The following is a 25,359-nucleotide window of genomic DNA, read 5'->3' on the forward strand; positions in this document are numbered from 1 at the left end:
CTGTATTCTCAGGTGGCACGGACCCATTCTTGTTTTAGAGGATCTGAGGGTAGGTTGGTATATGTAGGTCAGGGACCTGCATATGTCATGTGGTTGGGAATCCCCAGCTGGGTTATAATCAGTTTGAATTATCGTTGCTCCTCGGTTATGGAGACTCAACTCACTATTCATCATCGTAGTTAATAAATGAAACTTGAGTTGGATTTGAGAAAGAGTTTGATATGAAGTTCATGATCTCATTACAGATCATGGTAGATTCATATATGGTATTATGAAGAATTAAATGTCGAAAGAATCTCTTTTAAAGAGCTTTTACGCAAAAGCACTTTGTTGCTTGCTAAAGCCATACCTTGAATCCCCTAGCCTACATTCCTAAGTCTTCTCTATTTTTTTACTTTGGTTAAGTCTTGTTGAGTACTTTTGTACTCAGGGTTTGTTAACCCTTATTGCAGGTGAGCCTCATGAGCAGGTCTGTCTTGGACCGTGCTGCATGACTGTTGTTCAAATTGATGATGATAAGTAAATGTGTGGCCCTTGGGTAGGGCACTTTCTTTGTGTGTTATGTTTATGTCACTAATGCCACTCCACTACTATGGTTTGTAATAATAATCGTACTTAGTTTGTAAGGTTTGAAGCAACTGTTTTGTAAACTAAGTTACTGTAAGACTTCCGCTTTTTCACTCTGATGTATATTAATGAATAAACTATTGTAATATTGCAATGAATCTGTAATGGGATCCTGCTCGAAAAATCATGGATGATTCGGGGTTCTCCAAGGACACCCGATAGTCTTCTTAAGTTACCGGGAACATATGCATAGTCGTTAGAGGTCATTGGACAGTGACAGGTGCATGTGGGCCCTATAATTTAGGAGGTTCTGCCATAGAATGGTATCAGAGCCCATTACAAAGGTTTTGTAGTTTTGTTTTATAAAACTTCAAAGTGATTTGGAACAAATAAATTTAACATGTTAATTTGGTCCAAATTGCTTCCGACTTATCTTAATTCATTCTCGCCATTCCTTATTTGATTAAAAAGGCTTTGTATGGTGGAGTAGTAATCTTATTATGCCCTATATAACAAGAACTATTGTTTATGTACCATAGGAGCTTTGATGTTTAAGTTTCGTACGAATGATTCATGCATCATAATTAATCCACTTGTTACTTACTTTCCCTCTTAGTCTGGGTTGAGTAGTGTAATCCATCCTTGCTGCTCTTTAGACTTTTATCTGATCATCTTACTGTTTTGGAAATCTTGCTTTCTATAGTATGGCTCGTACCAAGATAACGCCCCATAAGTTAGTTGGACCCAAAGGAGTTCCTCGTCACTAGCTTGCCCCTAGAAGTGACAGTGCTAGCAGTAGCAGCTTTAGGCCTGATCCCCAGGCTAAGATACAGAGGCTTTTAGTAGAATTAGCACAGGCTACTAGAGATAGGACCTTGGATGCCATCCAGGTGGCCAAGTTACAGGATCAATTGAGGTGTCTCACCACAACTCATAAGAACTATGAGCGTATGTTAGTTCATATGGTGGAAGGAAAAAATGAGGCTTGACATAGAGAAGATGTAGCTAGAGCCCAAGCTCATGAGTTAGAGTTCTATGTAGAAGACTTAGAAGAATATTATACCAATCTGCATGAAGAAGTTCATAGGCTGAACAATCTCCTAAATCCAAATCATGAGCCTTAGGCAGATGCAATGGACCCAAGTGTCATCATAGCAGATAATGATGAACCAGAAGAGGAAGAAGAAGAAGATCCAGAAGAAGTAGTGATGGTCAATGAAAGTGATGAGGAAGGTGGAAATGTTTCTGGAATGGATACCGATCACGAGGTTTGATGTGATTGAGGAGAAGAGTAGAGTTGTAATATAGCGAGTTCTAGTCTAGTTGGGTAGTCTTGCTTGAGTGCAGACTTGTGTATAAATAAGTGAGCCCTATGTAATGTGTTTGTAGCAAGCTCTTTTAACAGTTTAATAAATGTTTGTGAGTAAAGTTTGGTTTGTCATGAACAGATGCATCATACTCGGGGTTCGACTATTCCTGGTTCTTCGCAAGATGAGGATGGTATTCCAGATCCACCACCAGTTCCACCAAATTTGGCTGATGCTATTGCAACACTAGTCAATGTGACTATAGATAATGCTTGGTTGCTTTGGGAGTTAGCTCAAAGCAATCAGAATATGATGCAAGGGAACCATGGTCGTAATTATCAAAGGCAAGAAGCTACATATGTTGACTTCACGGATACACGACCGCCAGTATTTACCAAGGCTGACGAACCACTTGAAGCTGATGATTGGCTTTGTACCATGGAGCAGAAGTTTGACCTCATTCCATGCACTGAGTTTCAAAAGCCTGTTTTTGCTGCCCAATAGCTTAGAGGTGCAGCAGATGCTTGGTGGGTGAACCTTGTGGCTATGCAACTAGCCGGTATTCAGTTAACTTGGGCCGAGTTCCGTACTGCTTTTCGTGCCCATTATATTCCAGAAGGAGTTATGGCCATGAAGCTTGATGAGTTTCTTACTTTAAAGCAAGGTGATCAAACAATCATGCAGTATGTGGGCAAGTTCAATCACCTTTCATAGTATGCACATGAGCATGTTAACACCGATGCCAAGAAGAAGAGGTGGTTCATGCATGGCCTTAATACCAAACTCCAGACCATGATGACTACCTGTACCAATGTCACATATCATGAGGCAGTTAACATTGCTATTGCTTCAGAGGAAAAATATTGGTAGCATAAGGAGATTAAAAAGAAAAAGAGTGGGCCAGCTGGGTCTTTCAGTGGCAATCAAAAGAGATAGAAGATAATCTATCATCCAGTAAATCACTATCATCCTCCTTATCGTCCGCCGCAGTTCCAAGCTAGTCAACAATCAAATGTTTGTCCTGCCGTGACTTATCCAAACTCCCAACAGTCAAATGTTCCTAGTTTTTTCGTGCCCCAACACCACAAGGCCACAATTACCCATGTTTCAATTATGGGAAGTCAGGTCATTTCTCGAGGGAATGTCCATATCCTAAGCAGTATAATCCAAATTTTTAGAAGGCTCCTGGAAATCAACAACAGGGTCAAGCTCAAGACAAGAACAACAACCAAAATGCTTAGAAGGGCAAAAATGAAAAGAAGACGGGGCGGATTTTCTATACTCAAGCTATGGAGATTCTGGAAGGGGAACCCATGATGCTGGGTATGTTTCCTATCGCCGATCATCCTGCAGTTATGCTTTTTGATTCTAGTACATCTCATACATTCATCAATAGAACCTTTGTCATAAAGCATGAAATTCCAATTGGGGCAACAAAGGAAAATTTCTATATATAGTCGTCCGAGGGACGTCTGTGTACTAAGGAAATGGTATACCAGGTACCCATAAACCTGGGTGGGCACATTTTTCCCACCACCATGATTATTCTAAAAGACCAGGATATAGATGTGATCTTGGGAATGAATTGGATGTATCAGCATAAAGCTGTTATAGATACTTTGAATAGGACAATAAGGTTGAGTTTGCCAGATAGTAATTCTTAGCTTCTTATCCAACTTCCAACCTTAAAGAGATCAGTGGAAAAAGTTTGTGCAACTTCTGTCAAGGAGATTAGGGATATCCCTGTAGTTGGTGAATTTCCAGATGTTTTTCCTGAAGATTTACCCGGTCTACCACCTAATAGGGATGTTCAGTTTAACATAGATCTAAAACCTGGAATAGCTCTGATCTCTTGGAGAGCTTATAGGATGCCTCCCAAGGAGTTAGCCGAGTTGAAGACTCAGTTGTAAGAGTTTATTGATAAAGGGTTTATCCAACCTAGTTCATCACCTTGGGGATGTCCTGCTATTTTTGTGAAAAAGAAAGATGAGACCCTGAGATTGTGTGTTGATTATCGTCCATTGAATGAAGTGACCATTAAGAATAAATATCCCTTACCTCGGATAGATTTACTTTTTGATCAATAGGCTAGAGCCAAAGTTTTCTCCAAGATTGATTTGAGGTCAGGTTATCATCAAATCAAAATTAAGCCTGAAGATATTCCCAAAATGGCATTTACCACCAGATATGGATTATATGAATACCTGGTAATGTCTTTTGGTTTGACGAATGTCCTAGCTCATTTCATGTATCTAATGAATTCAGTATTCATGCCGGAGCTAGACAAGTTTGTAGTGGTGTTTATTGATGACATCTTAGTATATTCCAAGAACAAGAAAGAACATGCGGAACATCTTAGAATTGTTCTGACCCACCTAAGAGAACATCAGTTATATGCCAAGTTCAGTAAGTGTGACTTTTGGCTAAAGGAAGTATAGTTTTTAGGACATGTCTTGTCAGCTGAAGGAGTTGTAGTAGATCCAAGCAAAGTTAAGGATATACTAGATTGGAAACCACCAACACTGTTCATCTGGTTCGGAGTTTTCTAGGAATGGTGGGTTATTACTGTCGTTTTATTCTAGATTTCTCTAGAATATCCAAGTCCATCACAGGATTGTTAAAAAAACCAAGCCAAGTTTGTCTAGTCAACTGACTATGAAGAAGCTTTCTAGACTTTGAAGAAATTATTAACCACTGCCCCAGTGTTAGCACAACCAGATATCAAGAAGTCGTTTGACTTTTATTGTGATGCTTCGGGTACTGGTATTGGGTGTGTATTGATGCAAGAAGGCTGAGTCATTGCATATGCTTCTAGACAACTTAAGCAACATGAAGAACATTATCCAACTCATGATCTGGAGTTAGCAGCAGTTGTCCACACTTTGAAGATTTGGCGGCATTACCTGCTTGGTAATACTTGCCATATTTATACAGATCACAAAAGTTTAAAGTATATCTTTACTTAATCAGAATTGAATATGCGGCAAAGAAGATGGTTAGAATTGATTAAAGATTATGACTTAGAGGTGGATTACCATCCTGGTAAGGCAAATGTGGTTGCAGATGCACTCAGTCGTAAGAGTCATTGCAATTGTCTGGCAGTAAAAACAATGGATCTGACTTTATGTCAAGAGATGGAGAAGTTAAAAATAGAGATAATTCAACAAGGTAGTTTGACCAATATAATTGTTGAATCAACTATTCGAGACCAAATTATTGCCGCTCAGAAAGAAAACAAGGGTATAGCCCATATCAAAGAAAGAGTCAGGAAGGGAAAAACATAATGCTTCAGAATAGATGATGTAGGTGTGCTATGGTTCAAGAATCGTTTAGTGGTACCAAAGGTTCCTGAGTTGCGACAGTCAATTCTTGAAGAGGCACATACAACCAGGTTCTCTATTCATTCAGAAGTAATAAAATGTAACATGACTTGAAACAGAGATTTTGGTGGACCAAAATGAAGATAGAGATTGCTCGATATATAGCCAAGTGTGATACTTGTCAAAAAGTAAAAGCTATACATTTGAGGTTCGCGGGAGAGTTACAGCCATTGCCTATTCCAGCTTGGAAGTGGGAGGATATTAGTATGGACTTTATCGTCGGTCTACCCAAGACATCTAAAGGTTTTGACTCAATATGGTTTATTGTAGATCGACTAACTAAGTCAACACATTTTCTTCTAGTCAAGAGTATATATCCTACTATCCAATATGCCAAGATGTATTTAGCAAGAATCGTGAGCTTACACGGTATACCAAAGACCATTGTGTCGGATAGAGGTACACAGTTTGTCTCCAACTTTTGGAAACAATTGCATGCTTCATTGGGTACCAAACTTCTGTTTAGTACAGCTTATCATCCACAGACTGATGGTCAGACTGAAAGAGTAAATCAAGTACTTGAAGATATGTTAAGGTGTTGTGTCCTTAACTATTCCAAAAAGTGGGATGAATGTTTGCCTTTGGCTGAGTTCTCATACAACAATAGTTATCAAGAGAGCATTAAGATGGCTCCATTTGAAGCACTCTATGATCGTAGATGTAGAACATCGCTAAATTGGTCTAAACCCGGGGAAAGATGGTTCTTTGGAGTTGACCTTGTGAAAGAAACAGAAGAGAAGGTTAGGCAGATATAAAGTAATTTGAAGATAGCTCAGTCCCGACAAAAGAGTTATGCGGATAAACGACGTAGACCATTGGTGTTTAACAAGGAAGATTTTGTATATCTGAAGGTATCACCAATGAAGGGAGTTAACCATTTTGGTGTTAAAGGCAAATTGGCACGTTGTTATATTGGACCATTTCAAATTTTGGAGAGGTATGGAAAGGTGGCATATGGCTTGAAGTTACCCGAACATCTCTCAGCGGTACACGATGTGTTCCATGTTTCTCAATTAAAGAAATGTCTTCGAGTACCTGATCAGAATGTTGAGGTTGAAGGAGTGGAACTTGAACCTGATTTGACCTATTTCGAATATCCTATCCAAGTTTTGGATCAGAAAGACCGTGTCACTCGAAGGAGGACAATCAAATTCTACAAGATACAATGGAATCAACATTCTAAAGAAGAAGCTACGTGGGAATCCAAAGATTACTTGCTAGAAAAGTTTCTGGAGTTTCTTGCGTCAATATAGAATAATGTTAGTTGTGCTATGTTGTTACGAACCATGTTTTGTAAAAGGACCAGAGCTGTTTTTTGGTTGAGTTTGGAATGTTGTTGCTTGACACATTTCCTTTTCCATTACTTACCCTCGGACTTTAAATCTCAGGACGAGATTTCTTTTAGGGGGAAGGATTGTAACACCTCTGGTGTTTTAAACCCTAAAACATGCCATGTCATCATATGCATTGCACATCATTTTTGTGTTAGTGAAAATTTTGATATGCATCCACTAAAACAAGTTTACTTTTATGTTATATGTGTTGACTTGTGTGGATTGAATCAAGTTCAAAACTTTTGTATTGGATTGGATTTCTGAAAACCCTAATTTCCAGCATTAAATTTTACCCTGAAAACCAAATTCAAAATCTAAGCACATTTTGGGGTTGAGCCTAAAAGGAAAAGTGTAGAGCTTGTCATTTTGTACAAAGTTGGTTGTTGCATTTTTCAAAGTTGTTATATAAAATTTGAAGTAATTTGAAAAGGCGATATGTTCTTAAAGTGTCCCCTTTTGATTTTAAACTTGCATTTCAAAATGTCGACATAATTTAGGTATGGTTATTAAAGCAAAGTTGTAGAACTTTGAATTTGGAACAACTTTTGTTTTTGGAGATTTTTGAGTTACCATACAAATTTGGGAGTAATTTGGGAAATTAGACGAGTGGCAATTCGGTAAATATGGTGAACAGTAACTGCAGGTGACACCTCACCGTTAGTGAGCTTCCTCAGCGTTCGAGTCGCGCCCGTGGCCATCTTTGGCTTCGCGCTGGTGTGGAGAAGCTGCTACGCGTCGTCTCCATGTGCCTTGACCGCGTTATAAAGGCCGGGACGCCATCGTCGTCGCTCTTTCTCCTTCCTCTACTTTCCTATTGCCACCACCCAACTCCATCGAGATCGCACCATCGCCGTAGTGCCTTTCCAGTCTCGGCAAAGCGTGTCATAGATCCGCCTACTCCTTGCACACCCAGCCGACCAGTCCTTGAAGACTGACTTTGCCAAATTTAGCTACGCGTCGTCTTTCTTCCTCATGGCCGGTAGCATCGCCGTCGAGCTTGCGTCACCGTGGCCAGCAAGCTCCGGTAGCTTTCTCGATCTCTCATGCTTGGTTTCATCTTTACCATGCCGCACTGGTGCTCTGTGGCCCTTTAATTGACCCATTCCTCCACTACAGATGCCGGAACGCCGCCATCGACGACAGCATACGCCGTCGTGTTTGCTGTGATCAACGACAAGCTTCTTCGTTGCTCCTCCGGTCCATCTTTCATCTCGAGCATGTTTGGGGTGAGCTCCTGAGTCTTCTCGAGCCTTATGTTTAACCGCTACCAACCTCCCTTCATCGGTGTGCCGCAGCCGCACCGTCGTGGTCGCCATGGCCGGCGTCGTGCTCGGACCAAGCCATAATTGGTCTAGCTAGTGCCACCAATCGACGCGCTGTGATGTGGGGAACGTGGTAGTACCTTGGCCGTCACCGGAGACCTCACCGTCGGAGAGAAATCGCCGATCAGTGAATTTTGCCGCCGTGGTCAGCGCGGGAGAATGGTGCTGCCAGGTGGGACCCGATGTTAGTGGCCGTGGGTTTGAAAATGGATTTTTCTATTTTGCAGAATTGAATGAATAGTGCTATGATTTGTTATTTTTGTATAGAATTAATTAGAGCTCCAAAAATTATGAAAAATTTTGTGTGCCTCTCTGAGATGTAAACTATAGAGGAAAAATATTAAATGTTATTTTTCAATAAATTTTGAATGTGATAAAAATTGCTCAAATTAATTAATAAATGGGTTTCCATGATTTTTCTAGGCTTATATAATTATCCAAAAATTATGAAAATTGTTTTGCCACTTAGTTATCATATGATGAGTCTTCACAAAACTTTTGAGCTCATTTTGAAGAAATTGATTTATTTCATAATTTTGAATTAAATAATTAATTCATAAAAGCAAATAGTAAACCTTAAATGATTTAGGTTTTGTTTGAATTTTGGATTGAGTCATTACCTTGGGTCATTAGTATAAAATAATTCTTGGTACTTAAAGTAACTGTTTGAGTTTATGAAAAGGTTTAGTTAGTTGTTGGTTTGCAACTATGCCTTGAAGGAAAGTTGTATTCAAGTTATTAACTTTTGCATCCATCATCAAGCATCATGTTTTATATCTCGCATCATATTAAACATGGCATTGTTACTATGTGTAGTGAACGAAATCAAGAACGTGGTAGTCAATCAAGTTGAGGAGGAAGTTAATCCGTCTGTTGAGGTCGGGTTTGATATCTGTGGAACATCTCCTGAACCTGACTTTTCTAACAACCAAGGCAAGCCCCGGATGCATTTAAACCTACCTTGTGTTTTACAAATTTATATCGCTTTTGCTTTTCAATACTGCATTAAGTGATTAGGAGTTGAGTGAAAACCTAATTGGTGCATTACCAACCTTGTTTTTCCATATCAACCTTGTTACTCGTTTCAATCCGAGAATGTCTAATTATGCTTAGCCATGCTTAGAACGATAAAAGTCGGGTGATTACCGGTCACCTACGAGATATAAATGGTTTTTTGGATACGACTGGTTATTTATGTTATCATGAGATATGAGCATGTGGAGTAATAAATCTAGACCAGGCAAACTCGGTGTAGGGGAGCCACAAGACATGGAGGTCTTGTGAGTGGGTTCTTTCCACCTGTGTCAATTAAGAACCGTCCGTTGTTGAATTGCATGAGGTGAGACTTTGTAGTACTAGCCACATACTCTAGTAAGCCTTAACTCGGCTATTCTATTATGAGAATGGCTACTCACGCACTGGGAGTGGAGAGATGGTGAGAGTAGCGTGTACCCATGTGGCAATGGGCTGGATTGGTGGAGTACTGTATTCTCGGGTGGCGCGGACCCGTTCTTGTTTTAGAGGATTTGAGGGTTGGTTGGTATATGTAGGTCGGGGACCTACATATGTCATGTGGTTGGGAATCCCTAGCCGGGTTATAATCGGTTTGAATCGTTGTTGCTCCTCGGTTATGGAGACTTAACTCACTGTTCATCGTCGTAGTTAATAAATAAAACTTGAGTTGGATTTGAGAAAGAGTTTGATATGAAGTTCATGATCTCATTACGGATCATGGTAGATTCGTATATGGTATTTATGAAGAATTAAATGTTGAAAGAATCTCTTTTATAGAGCTTTTACGCAAAAGAACTTTGTTACTTGCTAAAGCCATACCTTGAATCCCCTAGTCTTCTCTATTTTTTACTTTGGTTAAGTCTTGTTGAGTACTTTTGTACTCAGGGTTCGTTAACCCTTGTTGCAGGTGAGCCTCATGAGTAGGTCTATCTTGGACCATGCTGCATGACTATTGTTCAAATCGATGATGATAAGTAAATGTGTGGCCCTTGGGCAGGGCACTTTCTTTGTGTGTTATGTTTATGTTACTAATGCCACTCCACTACTATGGTTTGTAATAATAATCGTACTTAGTTTGTAAGGTTTGAAACAACTATTTTGCAAACTAAGTTACTGTAAGACTTCCGCTATTTCACTCTAATGTACATTAATGAATAAACTGTTATAATACTGCAATGACTCTATAATGGGATCCTGCTCAGAAAATCATGGATGATTTGGGGTTCTCCAAGGACACCCGACAGTCTTCTTAAGTTACCAGGAACATATGCATAGTCGTTAGAGGTCATTGGATAGTGATAGGTGCATGTGGGCCCTATAATTTAGGAGGTTCTACCACACTCCCAATCACTACCAAGCCGTCTACGTGATGGCGATCACCAAAAGTAACAAGCACAAACTCTTACTTGACCATGACAAGCCTAATGAGAAGGTTGGATGCACACTTAGCTACTCTTGATCTCACTAATGAGGGCTCTCTTTGGGATTCTCAAATCTCAATCACCTCACTAGGACCTTGCTCTTCTTGGCACTCTCAAGGATGTTTCTCAGCTATTGAAATGAGTAAAGTTACCCCCACACACGAATGGAGGAAGTATTTATAACATGGGCTGAAAAATGAACCATTATGTGCCTTTGTGGGGTGACCGGACGCTCTGGTCATGTTGACTGGACACGCTGGTCAGTTCACCCTGAACTCCAGTGTTTACAGTGTGACCGGACGCTGGCTAGCATCCGGTCAGCACTGATCGGACACGTCCAGTCAAGATTTTCCCTCTCTAGAACCTTACTGGAGTCAACCGGACGCTGGCCCTCAGCGTCCGGTCACTTGACCTCTCAGCGTCTGGTCGCACCAGATGAAAACACCTTGGTGAAATGAACTAACCAGACCCTGAGCCAGCGTTCGGTCACATCAGAGCCAGCGTTCGGTCAGTATTTCACCCTCCATTCACTTCCAACTTTCGAACGTACATGAATGAAGTTTGCTCCAATGGATCTAAGGGCTTTTTAGGAGCTACCTAGTTCTAGGATTAGCAAGTATGCACCACACCTAACCCACTAGACTCACCTAGGTTAAGCTACCCATCCATACCCCACTTAATAGTACGGCCAAAGGAAAAAACAAAGTCCTAAACTACTCTAAGTGTCTCTTCAACTCTAATCGACACTTAGAACTAGTCCATCCTTAACCTTGTCGTTCATCCTTTGAAAACCGAAACGATTTCCATCGTAGGGCCATGACCACCATGATAGCCCAATCGATCTCCATTACCATGACCTAACTTAATTGCCTCTACAAAATAAACGTTAGTCACAGTAATCATGTATTGTCATTAATCACCGAAACCCAACTAGGGGCCTAGATGCTTTCAATCTTCCCCTTTTTGATGATTGATGATAATACCACCTCAAGTATGTGAAAGAGATGAGGTTTTTAACATGCTTGGTTCATATAAGCTTTTGGCAATAAGAACAAAAGTGTTAGGCAAGCTTATATGACCCAAGCCAACATGATGTACTTAAAAGATATGAAATAAGCATGAGTACAAGTAATGAAACTCATTTGCATCGGAGTGAAACGTGGAAGCAAAGCAAATGAGCATGGCACAAGTGATATGACATATAACTAATTCAAAGTAGAGAGCACACATGTCATATATCACGATCATGTAGATATCACTATCACATAAATAGTTTAATGCATAAAAGTAAACACACGATGAATGCATAATAGTGTATCACACATGAAAACCAAATATAATTGATAGTCTAAGTAAACTATGCTCCCCCTAAGTCGCTCCCCCTAAGTCTAGCATACTCGAACCCTCTCCCCCTTTGGTGTCAAACACCAAAACCTATGGGTCGGTCGGCGAGACTGCAGCGAACGAGTCAGGTGCTGAGGTACGAGGAGCAAGCTGGAACTAAGTGCCATCATCATCTAAGCCAGAACTCTAAGCTATCTGACCCTCTATAGCTAGAAGCGACGCTGAAGCAGTCTAGGTCAGATCAACAACAGGAGCTGCTGTAGACTGTGCAGGTATGACTGGAGCAGCTGGCTCTAATGATGCTACTAACGAAGGGAGTGTCTCCGTAGTCCCGGTAATAGGTGCAACTATAGAAGGGCCTAGGACATGCAAATATGGTAGAATAGGCTGCCCTGTCAACTCACTGAAAGATGCACCAAGGCTCGTAGACACTGTAGTCTCTCGCACTAGTAGTGAAGAAGTCTGAGTTGGTGTAAAGCCCGTCTGGAGAGGTGTGAACTATGGGGCTAGCATGGGCGAAGCAAACCACTAGAACACCTGCTCTGTAGGTGAAGCAAACTATGCTAGTGGCTGTCCCTGACTCTAAAGCCCACTAGGCTATAACGCTGGAGTCATAGAAGTGGTGGCAGGCTGACCAAGCTGGGGTGAAGGTTATGGTGGTGGAACCCCAATAGCTGTCACTACATGCTGCATAAATCCAAGGAGCTGCTACTGCATGAGGATCTACTGCTGATGCATGGCCTGCTACTGCTACTATATGGCCTGCTGCTGCCGTAGAAACTCATACTGTCGAGTCTGGAACTATGCAAACGTGGCGGCGGTCTCCTGAGCCTAACGAACCTGATCTTGCCTCATCCACTCAAGTATGGAAAGTAGAGCAGGGTCTGTCTGCGGTGTAGGTGGAGCTGAAATGGAGCTATTGGACTCATGGTCATGTCGTCGAGGAGGCATCTGTGGTATCTTGTGGTAGTCCTCATCTGAGCTATCACTAGGGTCGCTTACGACCATCCCCTCTTGCTGAGCATCCAACTGCTCCTCCTCTATAGCTGCTATGCCCCTAATAGTAGCATCCTACTGGGCTGTAGTCTCTGGCACCTCTAGACGATGGCTCGGCTAGCTAGGTGCAGTCAGTGTACTATGATGGATCATCTGAGTCAGGTTATATGCAGGGAACTCTATCGTAGCACCACTGTACTCAGCTATCATCTCAGGCAGCCTCACTGTAACTGCCCTATGAATAAGAAACGTGATCCAGTGGGCATAGGGCAACTATCGGTGACCTCTGAACCCCTCAGCAATAGTGTCCTCCATCTCTGATAGAAGGAGATCCCAAATATCAAACACTATCTACTACATCAGACAGTTCAGTAGCCACAACTATATGCGAGTTAAGCCCTTGTGATACCCCATCCTCGGAAGTAGTGTCCTCCTCACAATGTTATCAAGCACTCTAGCAGTGGGAGTAAGATCACTGGGTGTCCTGCTAGACACCTCGCCGAATGGCTCTATGAAGTAGTGGTGGACTAGATCTGTAGGGGGCACCATCCCACCATGAGGACATCTCAGGGGCGCTGTCTGTCCATAACAAACCTCATGTAGCCGGACGGGCTGCTCCTAAAGCCTAAGTATCTCTCTGACCCTAGTGCTCATAAGCCTATAATCTCTACCACTGAATGCAAAGTGTATGAATCTATGCTGCGGGTCAATCTAGAGAGAAGCATAGAACTGACGGACCTAAGATGGAACATACAATCCTATCCGTCCAAGCAAAATCTATCAGCCCTGGCAGGTAAGAAAGGTAGGGGTGAATGTGCTCTCTAGCTGCTGCAACAATAGACTCTATGTTGCACACCCTTTGAGATCTAAAAACAGCTCCACTGTTAAGATATGCATTGTAGAAATCCTCCTGTAGTGGTGTGTAGAAGTCCTCTGATGCATGCTCATCTTGCCTCAGTGGAAACCACTGCTCAAACTCCACAAATTAGAGCTACTGCACCTACTTGGCCGTGGTGGCCCTAAGATCTAGATGAGTCACTTGATCGCAATCGAAGCGATGGACGATGTTAAGAAAGAACAACACGGCTTGCTCGGACTTGATCGCAGAGATCGATCGAGAATCTATCCACTTTGTAAACTTGTCTATGGCAACAAGCAAGTGTGTATAGCCCCTGGGTGCCCTCTTGAGAGGTTTGACCATATTGAGCCCTAGACCGCGAATGGCCACATGATGGGGATTGTTTGGAGTGCTTGGGCCGACAGGTGGGTCTACGGAGCATAGTATTGACACCCTTTACAGGTGCGCACAATCTATTCAGCATTGACTCCTATGGTTGGCTAGTAGAAGCCTTGTCGGAACATGTTTCCGACTAGGGTCCTAGGTGTGGTATGGTGCCCATAGACCCCATCATGGATATCACTTAGCAAATGCTTCCCTTGTTCGATGAGGATGCAACGCTGCAGGATCTTGGTGTGGCTTCACCTATAGAGCTCACCCTTAATGATGACAAAGGACTTGGCACGATGCATGAGCCGTCGAGCCTCCATTTTGTCCATCGGCAGCGCCTCACGGAAGAGGCAGTCGAGGTAAGGCATCCTCTAGTCGGCCAGAGGGTCGGGCTCTATTGCTGGATCCTCGTCAAGCTCCATGACTTTGGTGTCGTATGGAGCTAATGGCTGGTTAGCCCCTAAGCCTAGGGCCGGTGGCCAGCCACTGGTCTATTCTGGATCCTCATAGTGGACCGTGGGCTTGTACTGATCACTGGCAAAGATGCCCATTGACACCGGCTCTCGACCGGACGCTATTTTCACCAGTGCGTCGGCCACCTCATTGAGACGCCTTGGGATATGATTGAGCTCGAGACCGTCAAACTTGTCCTCTAGTTGGAGCATTTCTCAGCAATACACAGCCATCTTGGCATTGTGGCAGCTTGATTCCTTCATGACTTGGTCAATGACCAGCTGGGAGTCGACCCGGATATCAAGCTGTTGGATACCCAACTCGATGGCAATGCGTAGGCTATTGATGAGTGCCTCATACTCGGCCACATTGTTGGAGGAGGGGAAATGGATGCGAACCATGTATCTCATGAGTACTCCAAGGGGCAAAACGAAGACCAGCCCCATGCCAGCACCTTTCTTCATCAGCGATCCATCAAAGTACATCATCTAGTACTCTTGGTCGATGACTGCTGGCGACATTTGGATCTCGATCCACTCTGCAACAAAATCAGCCAGCACTTGGGACTTGATGGCCGTCTGGGGCATACAAAATGCCTTGACCCATTAGCTCAAGTGCCCACTTCATGATTCTTCCTATGGCATCCTAGTTTTGAATGACCTCACTGAGAGGGAAGGACGTCATGACCGTCACCGGATGTGACTCAAAGTAGTGACGCAACTTCCTCTTAGCGATAAGGATGGCGTACAGTAGTTTCTGGATTTGGGGGTAGCGAGTCTTAGAATCAGACAAGACCTCGCTAATGAAGTACAAGGGATGCTGCACTTTGAGGGCATGTCCCTCTGCTTCTTGCTCTACAATCAGGGTGGTGCTGACCACTTGCGTGGTGGCCACAATGTAGAGCAAAAGTGGTTCCCCGTTGATTAGAGGGACTAGGATCAGGGCCTTCATCAGGCGCTGCTCGGCCTTGTCAAGTGCCTCCTGGGCCTCGGGTGTCCACTCAAAATGGTCGACCTTTTTTAGAAGCCGATAGAGGGGGAGACCTCATTCGCTGAGGCGCGAGATAAAGCGGCTAAGCATGGCGAGGCACCCTGTAACTCGCTATACCCCCTTTATGTTCCGAATCGGGCCCATCCTTGTGATGGCCAAGATCTTCTCTGGGTTGGCTTCGATGCCACACTCGGAGACGATAAAACCAAGCGGCATACCCCTTGGGACCCCGAAAATGCACTTCTCAGGGTTGAGCTTAATGCCATTTGCTCGGAGTTTCGCAAAGGTCTGCTCTAGGTCAGCCACAACCTAGTCAGCCTATTTGGACTTGACCATGATGTCATCTACATAGGCCTCAATGGTCTGCCTGATGAGATCCCTGAAACACTTGAGCATGCAACATTGGTTCATAGCCCCCATGTTCTTTAGGCTGAACAACATCGTGATGTAGTAGTATGATCCGAGGGGTGATGAAAGACATCGTGAGCTGGTCGGACTCTTTCATCGTGATTTGATGGTACCTAGAGTACGCATCAAGGAAGCAAAGGGTTTCACACCCTGAGGTCGAGTCGACTACTTGGTCTATGCGTGGCAAAGAAAACAGATCCTTTGGACATGCTTTGTTGAGTCCCATGTAGTCAACATGCATTCTCTATTTCCCACTCTTTTTCATACAAGAACGGGATTGGCTAACCACTCGAGGTGGTACACTTCCTTGATGAACTCGGCCGCCAAAAGCTTCACAATCTCTTCGCCGATCGCCCTGCATTTCTCCTCGTCGAAGCGACATAGGCGCTGCTTCATCGGCTTGGATCCTGGCATGATCTTCAAGGCATGCTCGGTGACTTCTCTCAGAATGCCTGACATGTCTGAGGGTCTCCACGCAAAGATGTCTCTGTTGGCGTGGAGGAAGTCGACGAGCGCGCTTTCCTATTCAGAGGAAAGCATGGTGCCAATGCGCACCACTTTGCCCTCGAAGCCACTAGGGTCTATGAGGACCTCTTTCACACCTTTTATAGGCTCAAAAGACCTAATGGATCGCTTGGGGTCAGGTGCTTCTTCGACGGTCTCTTCCCTGATGTCTGCAGTCTCCTTGGATGTGACAATTGCCGCAGCGTGTTCGCAGCACTCGACCTCGCACTCATAGGCGCGCTGGAAGGAGGTGTTGATGGTGATGACCCCACATGGACCCAACATCATCAACTTTAGATAGGTGTAGTTGGGGACAACCTTGAACTTTGCATAGCATGGACGTCCCAGGATGGCGTGGTAGGTTCTATGGAACCCGACCACCTCGAAGGTAAGGTTCTCCATCCTATAATTGGTTGGATTCTCGAAGGTGACGGGCAGATTGATCTACCCAAGTGGAATGGCCTGCTTTCTAGGTACAATGTCGTGGAAAGGTGCCCTGATCGGCAGGATGCGCGCTCGGTCGATGGCCATGGCATCGAGCATTTCAGCATACATGATGTTGAGGTTGCTGCCTCCATCCATCAGCACCTTGGTGAGCCGCTTCATGCCAATGATTGGGTCAACCATGAGCAGATATCTTCCTGGCTAACACATTCTGGGTGATCAGTCCAATCAAAGGTTATGGTGGCCTCGGACCATTAGAGGAAGGAAGGCGTGGCTAGCTCGGCCAGATAGAAATTGCGGCGCGCAAGCTTCTGGTGGAGCCTAGAGTCATAGGCCATTGACCCTCCGAAGATCATGAGGCAGCCATCCAGTGCCAGAAATCCACCATCCTTCCCCTCGTGCGTCATCTATGGCTAGCTTGGGCTCCTTCCTATGCTCCCCCTTGTTGGAGCCTCCGGACAAGAACCGCTTCATGAGGACACAGTCCTTGTATAGGTGCTTGACAGGGAAAGCATGGTTCGGGCATGGCCCTTTGAGTTACTTCTCGAAGTGGTCTAGGGTACCCTCAGTAGGCTTCTGACCCCCTTGCGGTCGGCAGTGGCCACGAGCGGGCCCTCGCGCTGCTGCTTGTTCTTCTTCTTGTTGGGGCAGATGGAGGCACCATCGCTGGCATCCTCATCCTACTTTGCCTTACCTTTGAGGGGGTCGAAAATTGCACCGACCACCTCCTCGCTCAAGGCATGGCTGGTGGCGATGTCGAGGAGCTCCTTGGTAGTTCATGGGCCCTTACGTCCCAGCTTGTCAACTAGGGACTCATAGGTGGTCCCAGACAGAAAAGCTCCAATGACGTCGGCGTCGGTGATGTTGGGCAGCTCGTTGCACTGCCGGGAGAAGCATCAGATGTACCCACAAAGAATTTCCTCGGACTTCTGTTGGTAGTTCTTGAGATCCCATGAGTTCCCAAGGCACACGTATGTGCCCTAGAAGTTTCCCACAAAGATATCTTTTAGGTCCGCCCAACTTAGGATTCGGTTAGGCGGGAGGTGTTCCAACCACGTTCGCACCGAATCAGCCAGGACAATGGAATGTTGTGGATAATGAAATCATCACTATTCGCTCCACTGGCTTAGCAAGCAAGCTGATAATCCTTGAGCCATAGTCTGGGGTTCATTTCCCTAGAGTATTTTGGGATGTTGGTTAGCGGTTGGTACTGCAGTGGGAAGACGACATTGCGGATATGCCGGCCAAAGGCCTAAGGTCCTAGCAAGTCGGGGCTCGGCCTTCGGTCCTCGCCGCTGTCATAGCGTCCGCCACGATGAGGGTGGTAGCCATGGCTAGCTTCCTCCCTCGCATTGCCACAAGCACGTCTGCAGGCGTCGAGGGTGTCACGCGCATCATGGTGGAGGCCGAGACGCTCATGCACTGGGACCGCGGTCTGTGGCTTATCGCCTTGCTACATTTGGTGGACTGACATGTCCTTGTTGGGTCGCTCTGACAGCGTGCGCTAGCTGGCATCGAGCTCACGTCGTTGGGACAGCGAGCTCTTTGCCTGCTGCGCTGCCATATGCTCGAGTAACGTGCGAATCTCGTGATGGGCCCAATGGCCCTTAGGTGTCGTGGGCCCTAGAAGCCCCCAGAGCAAGGCCACTGTAGCAGCGATGTTTTGGCTTGCCCGGGTGAAGTGTGGGAGGTCTTCGTCGTCCTCGATGATCCTCTAGTTCACATCATGGGCCACGGCATGCGCACGCCCCCCGTCTCCATGGTGCTCAATCTCTCTTGAGCTCTATGTGTTCCTGCTCGAGCTAGAGTCATGCTTCCTTGATCTCTTCATGCCGGGCCCTCAGCTGCTCTACCCACAGGAGAGGTGGGGCCCCTTGATCCCCCTCGACCATGTCATCGAGGTTGTTTGTTGGGGTAGCCTCTTCCTCATGGATGCTTTCGACGTATCCCTCGGGGGAACCTGCCATGAAACATTCACGTGATGGGTGATGGCTCCCCCTACTAGGGTTAGAGTCGGAGGGCGACTCTGATTCTCCCGTGAGGAGGTCATGGAAAGATTCCGTGACATATTCGGTCATCCCCATGAACTTGTCATTCGTAGGGGATGAGGGCATGTGTTACACCGCGAGGTGGCCAACGGTCTCCGTGGCATTGCGTAGACTGAATGGGAGCGCCGTCGAGGCGCTCTGGACGAGGTATTTTGGGGAGAGCGGCTCTCCTCCGGCAAGCTACGTCATGACGTTGGTGAACGAGAATGTGAGGCAGCCTAGGACCTCTCGGGATGATTGGGATCCCAGAAAGGCACCGAGCTAGCGCTCTAGCCTGCCATAATCGAAGCCAATGAGCTGGTCGCTCCTAGGGGCGCGGGCCTCCGGTGCATGCAATTGCAGCTCCTCAAGCGCCTCGGCGATTGTGTCGAGGCTGGCGGAGTGGAGAGGTTGGACGGTGGTGGGAACCTGTGCCAGCTCTCCCTCCATCGTAGCAATGAAATCTAGGTTCCCAAATACATGTGCGTGCCTAGGACCCAGCTGATACCGTGACTAGCCATCCGAGGCCTGGTGTGGATGTCGAGACGCGCAAAAAGCCCCTACCTGGCGCGCCAACTATCGGTGTTTTCAGACCACCGACGAGTAAATTTGTATTTGCGCGTCTGGCTCGGATGGCGTGCTCGGAGGACACAAGGGTTTATACTAGTTCGGGCGGATCATCCCTACATCCAGTTTGCTGCTACTCGTGTTTCCGACACTTGGTTTGCAGTAGGGGTTACAAACAGGCGAGAGAGGGAAAGGATCCAAAGTCTCTACTGGATGGAGTGAACCGGTGCTGAGAGCTCGATCGCCCCTCAGCCGTGTGTTCATGTCGTGCTCTTTTGTTTTTATCTCGTGGTTCCATTCCTGGTAGGGGCACCCTGCTTCCCCTTTTATAGGTGAAGAGAAAGCACGGGTTACAACGGAGAAAAAGGAGAAGAACGAGAGAGAGAAGAAAGCTTCTAGGATCGTCGGGTCCTTCTTCTCCTTCATTCGGGTCTCGCCGATCCTATAGATGTCAATAGGGATGGCTCTACGTCGCGGCCTGTTCGTCATTGGCGTCATGCATAGGCATCATCTGTGGGTCATGGCATTCCATTCCGTCCCACGTGGACGTCGTGGTGAACTGACACGCCTGTCAGCATTCGTGCGAGGGTTAGGTAGAACAGCACCAGCACGCCCGACACTGTTCTTGATGTGAATACCCAGGCATGGCCCATTATGGCCACGGGTTGCATCGAGGCATGCTAGTCTCTTCCCTGGTGTCAGAGTTTTGACCCAGGCCTATACGCTTGGACCTAGAGTGGTTGGCGATGGTATGGGTCTCCGTCGGATGAGACGGAAACCGCATCCTTATGGTCGGACGAGACAGAGCTCTCACCCACGGGGTTGGACAAGACGGAGCTCGCACCCAAGGGGTTGGGCGTGATGGAGCCCGCAGCCAAGGGGTTGGGCGAGACGGAGCCTGCACCCAAGGAGTCGGGCGAGACAGAGCCCATGGCCTTGGACGAGACGGCAACCGCGTCCTTGGTGTCGGGCGAGACGGACCCCGCACCCAAGGGGTCGGCCGAGACCGAGCCCACGGCCTTGGGTGAGACCCCCGTGGCCTTGGGGTCGGACGAGACTTTTTAATACGTCTTGCTCTATCCGGGGAAGTCAGCGTGGACGCTAACTTCCTTACTTTGGGTATCCCTAATATCGATACAAGACACTAATATTAATCTATATCTATACCTAATTAATATCACAATGTCTAGCATCCGGACCTGTGTCTATTGTGCCTGCTTCACATGGGGGCCCACGTCTCTCTTAGTCCCGCGCCCGCACTATGGCGCGCACACTTCGTGTCCCGCGCCCACATCGTGGTGCCCCCATCGATATCCACGCGCATCCAGATGGGTCTGGCAGCTGCAGCAGGTGGCTGCTATAGATGGGTCCCACTACAACATGTGCAATACCAAAATCAACTTTTGCAATATCTTGATGAAACACTTGCAACATACGTCTGAAACGATTGAAACACTTGCAATATATGTTCAAAACACCAGGAAAACATGTGTGTCATCATTGCAAAACATACGCAACATTCAGATAAAACACTTGCAACAAATGTATGAAACATATGCAACATCCGGATGAAACACACCTACAACATATGTCGAAAAAAACAGATGAAATATTAGGGAAAAACACTTGCAACATACGTGTACAACTAATTACAATATATGCAACATCATGATGAAACGAGTCATATCTCGTTAGAGCAAACTTCAATTGTTACCGATCGACGCCAACAGGGATTTAGATAGAATAGAACACCAACCCGACTTTCAGTTTCAGAAATGTCGGACTCTTGCAATCTGCAATGTTGAACCTAAAACTAGCCAGCCAGCAGTTCAGGACTTCTCGGCGCGCGATGATGCACTCTTGGTACTTCCGATCAACTCAAGCAGAAAGTATTATCTGGACTAGGGCCATCCATATATATCGCGTCCAACTTTATCTAAACTAAAAGAATATTGCAATTTTTACGAGCGCAAGATCAGCAGGACTCTATGCAGGCTTCATCGTTTCTCTTCTCTTACAGACATGAGAAGGACCAATTAATCTGAAGCAGTAACAATAAGGGATGAGAGATTAAGAATCCAATCTCGTTACACGAAATGTCCGAATTCTTTATCCTGAACTCTAAGCTATCCATCCAGACTATAAATTGAAGGCCAAACCGACGTGGCCATGCATCCAATCCAACTTTGCACACAAACCAGGCAAAGCGCCATAGCATCGTCCTAGCTAGATCCCAAGCCTCCAATGCAACTCGACATGGCTTCGCCCATGCTCATCGCCCTGTTCTTCGCCTTTGCCATGGTGGCGGCGGCGCTGCATCCCTCGGATGCGGCGAGGCTCAAGTCCAACAAGCATACAAGCCCGCGGCCGCAGGCCAAGATGCAGCAGAAAAGGTGGCCGACCACAACCAAGCAGCCGGCGGCGTGCCACGCCCATCGACACCTCCGGCTGGTAATGGCATCCCCACTGGCCTACCTTCAAACCTCCTGGCCGCCATCCTGGGTCTGCTTTTCCCGCAGCTGGGCGGCATTATCGGCCTGTTGCAGCCACTGATCCCACTCCCGCCGCTGGGGTCGTCTCCGCCTCTCCAGGGCGCTGGCAACCTGGGTGCGACTGCCAGCTTGACGTCGTTCTCCCCTCCGTCGCCGCCCCAACCACCCCAACCGGCGGAGTGCATGACGCCTCTAGCTGGCATGCTGCCGTGCACGGACTACCTGGCAAACATCACCGTGCTGACGTCCCCCGGCGAGTGCTGCGACGGACTCAAGTCCATCATCAGGGACGCGCCCATCTACCTCTGCCATGGCATGAACGGCGACATGAACCAGTTCTTGCCCAAGCCCGTCGAACCCATCCGGATGCTCATCCTCCCGCTCGCCTGCGGCACCATGCTGCCGCTCCAAACGCTCTTTGCGTGCAACTGTAAGTTTTTTTTTTTATTATAGGTAGCGTGTCCGTGCGTTGCTTCGTACTAAAAATACATGGATCGTACGATAAGATAATAATACTGTTAAATTAAATACCGACGTCAAAGTGACATTTAATTCAAAAAGCAAAGTTCGTGAAATTAACACGGTCACGGAGAGCACGACGTCGTAGGCTCAGAAACTCTACTGTATAGACTTTTTCGTGATACGACTAAGATAATATTTTATATCAGTAAAAAGAATTCTACGATATCCATTTCTTTCATGCGCCAATAAATCTATGAATAAATTCCGCTGCATCTCCATATAATCATGTACACACAGGTTTGAGTATATATGCAAATAGGTTCGTGCCCGTGCGTTGCTACGGGACAGCTAAACTTTTGTACTAAAAACACACGGATCGCACGATAAGATAACAATATTGTAAAAGTATATGACCGATGTTAAAGTGATATTTAATCCAAAAAGCTAAGTTCGCGAAATTTACACAGTCATGGAGAGCGTGGCGTCGTGGCTCATAAACTCTACTGTGTAGATCTTTCTGTGATGCGGCTAAGATCATTTTTTATGCCGACAGGAAGAGATTTTCGATATCCATTTCTTTCATGCGTCAACAAATCTACGAATAACTTTCACTACATCTCCATACCATCCTGTACACGGCGTTGGCAAGCGAATTAGCCACAACTTATGTAATTAGTTTTATAATTAGCTCATATTTAGTCCTCCTAATTGAATCTAAAAATTCAATGTAACAGGGACTAAAGTTTAGTCCTGTGATCCAAACACCCCTGACTCTCGACTCCTGCTGGCTGCTCACTTGCACCACCATGCCTATGTGTCTGCACGTATATACTCTAATGCCATAACATCTAAGATGGTCTTTATTGTCCACCCTTTAAAAATATCATAACTTTAAGGTTGCCATTTGTGAAAGATGTAGGATTGGGATGCTTTGTACTGATCCATGAGGGTGTCCATGAGAGTCAAAATTTTTTATACCATTATGATGTCTAAGCTTACCAATCAAACAGAGACAAACTTGATTGTTAAAATATTTTCAACACGGCTTTCATATACTCCCTCTGTCCCAAAATAGAATTCATTCTAGAAGTTAACTTTTTTTAACATTGACCAATTATATATAAAAGAATATTAATATTTATAATACATAATTAGTATCATTACATAGAACATTGAATATATTTTCATAATAAACTTATTTGAAGATATAAATGTAGCACGTATTTTTTATAAACCTAGTCAAAGTTCAGAAAGTTTGACTTGCACGTATCCCATAACGACTTATATTTTGGACAGAGGAAGTATATGCTAATGGGAGTAGTCAACTGAAAGTGGTGATGAACATAACAATACTTTCATATTATATGCTAATGGGAGCACGAAGAAACGCAGGGGAATGGACCTATATACTAATGGTGAGAATATTCGTTTAAGAAATTGTAGAAGGTTCACCAGTCTCACCATGTATAACCTGCACATCTTTTATTTGGCACCACTCATGTTTCCTTTCATGCATGATTATTGTTTCCTTCTATTCATGATTATTATTTCATGCATGATTATTGTTTCCTTCCATGCATGATTATTGTTTCCTTCCATGCATTATTATTGTTTCCTTCCATGCATGATTATCGTGGGATCGTAGGCGTGGATAGACAGATGAACCAAAACAAATGTCGCACCAAAAAATATCCACACTTTGTTCTTTTTAGTTGTAGGAGATAATATGGGCAAGCAGCCCACAGCCTGGTGGTCTGGCCCGAAGCACAGCATTTTGGCACGACCTAGTGAGCAGTGGGCCCAGGCTTGCACGGCGTGATGTATAGGGCAGCCGCTCCCAGGCACGTTGGGCGGCATGGCACGGCCCAGTAATTTGCCTAAGGCCCAGTAAAGCCCGGCTATCATAGTCAAGACTATATATATCATTCTCTGTTTTGTAACCCTAATTGATTCTCATCACAATTTCTCAAAGCGATGTCGCTCCTCCCATTCCCTCGCATCGCGCGACACAGGAGTAGGCATGCACCGCGGTTCTCCTTCCCTTCTCGCACCGCCGGCGTCCTACCTCTCTGGTTCGCTCTCCACGCCCCCGACAGACAGCGCTAGACGAGCACGGCCCCCCGTGGCTTGCGCCCGACCTCCTCCATGGCTCCCCCACCGCGCCGGCCTCGAGCATGGCGGCGTCAGCCTCCTCCACGACCGGATCTCGGGCGAGCGCGTCATCGTCGAGCTCGTTGTCCGTCGCCATGGATCTAGCCTCGAGCACCATGGGGCTAGCTGTGAGCGCGCCGATGGGGTGGCCGCCGCCTCACGCGGTCCAATCTAGCTGCATCCCCTTCCCCCTCTCGCTGGCTCGCTTCTTGTATTTGGTGGGCATCGGGTCAGCCCAGCTGCTAAAAAGGTCGTGCTTTTTGGGCTAGCCCAACATGGAAAAGGGCCCAATAGGCCATGCTTGGGTCATTGGCCAGGCACGAAGCCCAGGGCGCGCCACATGCCCTAACCGCTGGCCCCCAGCGCACCCCATCTGTGGGCACCTGGCTCACTGCGCCCTATCCCCCGGTGCCTGGGCTGTGCCCCCATGACTCTCTGAACACATCTTAGAAACATGAAACACTAATGCAACATACATCTGAGGCGGGATGGGCCGTGCCTCGTCGGGCCGTGCTTGGCATGGGCCCGTACCAGGCCAGTTCGACCCATTGCCCATCTATATTTTTTACAATGCCTTATGAGATTCCCTAGATTTTATGTATCCTTCCATCACAAAAAGGAGATTAATTTGTTGTTGATATTTGATTGACAGTGCAACAGGTGTCGCCGATAATGCCTGCTACGCCAGCTGAGCCACCGATGATGACTGCTACATAGCCCTCAGCGTCACCATAGATGGTTTTGTCGAGTTTTGATGCTGGTAGATAGATAGTACACATCCAGTAGTGTCTTCTTTTACTAAAAAACCAGTAGTGTCTTCTTAGTTTTAAAGATGGTAGGAGTAGATATACTTTAGAAAGTCGTTATAGAGAGAGTACATGGTGAAGTCATATGTAAGTAGTTCAGTTGCTTGCAATCGTCAATATAACATGGACTAGTGAAAACCAT

General features: G+C 45.8%; 1 pseudogene; it reads left to right on the forward strand.

Moving 5' to 3' along the window:
• Window positions 1-21,562: 21,562 nt before the first annotated feature.
• On the forward strand, window positions 21,563-25,146 carry LOC136483222 (uncharacterized; annotated as a pseudogene).
• The last annotated feature ends 213 nt before the right edge of the window (window positions 25,147-25,359 follow it).

The sequence above is a fragment of the Miscanthus floridulus genome, chromosome 9, assembly GCF_019320115.1.
Source record: "Miscanthus floridulus cultivar M001 chromosome 9, ASM1932011v1, whole genome shotgun sequence".
Lineage (NCBI taxonomy): Eukaryota > Viridiplantae > Streptophyta > Magnoliopsida > Poales > Poaceae > Miscanthus > Miscanthus floridulus.